We start from the raw sequence: 4216 nt of genomic DNA on the forward strand, positions 1-4216 counted from the left end.
CGGCGCTCGGAGCGCGGCGGTCGGTCCGCCGCGCCACGCCGCTCACATATGTGTCATCTGGCCCCTGTCCTGGTTCTCATACCCACGTGTTGTGCGTACCACGAGGGCTGAGACGGGACGGGGGCCCGAGAGTCTCGAACGCGACTCCGCCGGCGCGACACGGCCCGGTGTTACGACGTGGCCGACGCGGCCTTACGTGAACGACGTGCCGAGAACGCCGCGCTGCATCTGTGACCGCCGTATTTACCCGTTTTAATCGTTTCGCTATCAGTCAAGAATAGACTTTTATGAACGATAACTTTATGGTCCTCCGGGTGACGAAAGAGAACGAGTACGAAAACGAGTGAACGATTACGAGCACGCACGAACATTTCCTTATCGAACGGGTGAACTGTACGACTCTCGCGAACATTCTGGTCCTCCGGGCCGGATCTCAGTGAACTAGTGTGATGGATTTACAGTGACGACGCGGTGTTGTGAACTGTGAGTACAATGTCTGACAAGCGGTCACGACATGCCAGTGATGCGAAATCACATCAAAGCCGCCGAAGCTCGTATCACACGAGGAGCGAGGCGAGCTTCAGCACGGCGTCCTCCGGTCTCAGTGAAGCCCGCCGCCGGGCTGCACTTAGCCAGCTCCAGGCGGAACAGGCCCAGCGCGCTGCCGCCGCCAAGGCTGAGCTGGCCCGGCGTCTGGCGGAGGCGGACGCGGAGCAGGCCCGACGACAGGCGGAGCAAGCCCGACAACAGGCGGAGGCGCAGGCAGAGCAGTCCCGGCGGCAGGCGGAGCAGGCGGAGGCGCAGGCAGCGCTGCAAGCTCAGGCGGCGAAGGATGAAGCTGAATACCGTCAGCTGGAGCTGGAGCTGCTGGAGCAGGAGGAGCGGGGTTCGCAGCACCCTCGTTCTTCCGCTGCACCATCCGTCGCTGGTCTTCCGGTGGTTGCAACTGAGCCACCGGCACTGGTGGACGTGTCTCGACAGACGGACGAGTCAACCACGCGCACCCGACAGTGGCTGGCTCAGTCTCAGCTGCATGTGCCGCCAGTGGATACGGCTCCTGTCGGCACCCTGCCTCCACCTGCGGTGCGGCTGCAGCACCCGTCACGTGACGACACCAGAGCGGTCCCACATCTGCCGCGCATCACGCTGGAGAAGTTCGGCGGCTCTGCCATCGAGTGGCCGCGGTGGATAGCCCTCTTCAAAGCTCTGGTACACGACCGCGCCGACCTCACCGACGTAGAACGGCTGACCTATCTGCAGACTCACCTGACGGGGCCGGCGAGAGAGTCTGTGCGCGGCATGCTCTGCGACGCCAGTCTCTACAGCACCGCCCTGGGTGAGCTGGAACGAGAGTTTGGTGACCCGTCCCGTGTGATACACGCCACGATGAAGAGACTGCTCACAGCGCGGCCGGTGAAAGATGGCGATCTGTCAGCGCTGACAGAGCTGTCTCGTGAGCTCCACACCGCGGTGAGCGTCCTACAGTGTTTGCACTGCGAGCACGACCTTGCCGCCGCCACGAACGTCACCACTGTGACTGGGAAGCTACCAGCCTCCCTCGCCTGGAGGTGGGGCGAGCACATGGTGGAAAACGGCATCACTCGTCCGACGCTCGTCGATCTCGACGAATGGCTTCGCCGTCATGTGTCAGCTGGTCGGTTGGCCTTGAACGTGACCACCAAGCAGCTGCCGAAGGTCGAGGCTAATGACGCTGAGTGCCGCCCGAGACGCGTGTTTACCACCACGTCGGCGCGGCCCACGCCGGCGGCTGTAAAGCGGGAGAGGACAGCTGCCATAAAGTCATCAGCGGACGGACACAGTGACTGGTGTACCATGTGTCAGCAAACACACGAGCTCCAGCACTGTGACGAATTTCTCGCGCTGACTGTGAGTGAGAGGGCAGAGTTCGTCGGCAGAAACGGACTGTGCTTTAACTGCCTGGGTCGCGATCACATCAGCGCCACGTGTCCCAGTGATGCACGATGTGACGCGGAGCACTGCGGCAGGCGTCATCACACGCTGTTACACAATGGAGGACGAGTGTTTCCGCTGCGCGATTCCGATGATGGTACGCCGTCATCTGCCAAACATGTCGGCACCGCATCGGCCGAGCCTCGCAGTGATGTTCTCCTGCAGGTGGTGCCCATCACCGTAAATGGGCCGGCAGGTAGCCGCACCACGAACGCACTCTTCGACCTGGGCAGTCAGGTCACACTGATCACCGACGACCTGTGTGACCGGCTCGGCATCTCGGGGCCCACCGACAAATTGGTACTGAGTACGCTGAGTGGGACCCAAACGACGACGTCACGACGCGTATCCTTCGCCGTCGAGGCTGTGGGCGGCGACGGCAGGGTACACCGTATACGAAACGCCCAAACGACGCCGACGTTAAACGTGTCAGCCAAGGCCATGGACTGCACAGTAGCAAAGGAGAAATGGCCGCACCTTGCCGACCTGGATCTCCCCAGCGCCACCCACGGCCCAGTGGAGGTGCTCCTGGGAACCGACGTCATCGAACTTATTGTGCCGCGGGAAGTGATCGAGGGACCGACGGGAACGCTGTGCGCCGTAAGGACGCTGTTGGGATGGACGGTGACCGGGCGGGCGTCGGAACGCTCGGTGCTTGATGGTGAACACGTTGTCAATCACGTTCGTGTCAGTGATAAAACGAGTGCAGTCGCTGACCTTCACACCCAGGAATCATCTGAGACGACCCAGTGGTGTCACGCAGCCGAGCCGCCGGGCCCGGCCGACATCTTCAGCAGAGGCGGCCCGGGGACGGACCTCGCCCCCGGCGGACCGTGGATGCGAGGTCCAGCTGCGCGGTCCGGCCCGGCCGCCCTCTCCGACGACGAGACGAGGGTGACAGCGTGCGTCACCGAGCGAGCGGAGCCGGTCGTAAACGGCAGTGACTTCTCGTCCTGCCTCATGGACTCCGGCGGCCTGCTCAGAGTCGGTGGCCGTCGCTGGAAGCGGAAGAACACGCAGCCGCAGGATCGCTCCTGGCGACGCCGGCGGCGAGAGTGTCTCCCCGCGCACGCCGACCGCACACTGCATGTCGATCATGGACACGACCGAGGTCAGGGTTGGCAAACTAGTGCGACTAACCGACGTAAACGTACCACGTGGACATTGGTCGGTGAGATGAGCGGAGTGTGTGACCCTGGTGTGGGCGGTCGTATTCCCGCCGTTGACGTGACGACTGATACCGGCCAATACAGGCGGCCTGTCTCTCGTCTCTGCCGTCTTGAGTGCGACGGCGACGGACAGTAAATGGACTCGGAGAGATAATGTGCGCGCACGTGGGACGGTTAAAGTGAGTCGTCTACGACCGCACTGTGCCGCCGACGAGCAGTGCGGAGATCGGAGCGTTTATTAGTGTTTCCTGCGCCCACCATTCGCGGTGCTAACGCGTGTGTGTGCGTGAGAGAGTGAGCCGCTCATTCTGTCCGCTGCGAATGGTCATTTGTGTTGAGTTCAGCCATTAGCTATCAGCTGTGAGCCGTGTGACAGTTCTTGGACGCGCTAGTGGTTTACGACCTTAGAGTGTAAAATAGCAGTGTTAGATTAGTTTATGATACGCACCGTGTTAGCGCTATTGTACGTCCGCGTTTGTTCGCTTCGCCGCTTCGGTAACGTAATGTGATGTGTGTTGTACGTTGTGCGATGGGCGTTAGTGTGTCGACAATGTGACGGCACTGTCACTGCCGCCAGTGCCTCTCGAGCGAGTGTTCGTAGTTAACGACATGCGTCAGTGCGTGACAGTGACCGGCGGCCGGGACCGCGCCGTCGTATAGTTTTACGACTGGGCGCGTGATTGTTGTCAGGAATGACCTCCGCCCCGGCCAGACTCTGTGTAGTGCGTAATGCGTGTTGTATGTGAGTGTATGCATATTGCGCACGGTGTACGGATCGTTGCGAGTGTGTGCGTGCGTACGAGACGCTTGAACGATTGCTCGCTAGTGGTTGGATTTTCCGCGGATGATCGCGAAAAACCGGGCCGGCTATGTTAGCGAGCAAATAGGCATTCTGGATATCTTCGCAAAGACGGCCGGCGCTCGGAGCGCGGCGGTCGGTCCGCCGCGCCACGCCGCTCACATATGTGTCATCTGGCCCCTGTCCTGGTTCTCATGCCCACGTGTTGTGCGTACCACGAGGGCTGAGACGGGACGGGGGCCCGAGAGTCTCGAACGCGACTCCGCCGGCGCGACAC

Source organism: Amphibalanus amphitrite, unplaced genomic scaffold (genome assembly GCF_019059575.1).
Source record: "Amphibalanus amphitrite isolate SeventyFive unplaced genomic scaffold, NRLGWU_Aamphi_draft 000238F_arrow, whole genome shotgun sequence".
Taxonomy (NCBI): domain Eukaryota; kingdom Metazoa; phylum Arthropoda; class Thecostraca; order Balanomorpha; family Balanidae; genus Amphibalanus; species Amphibalanus amphitrite.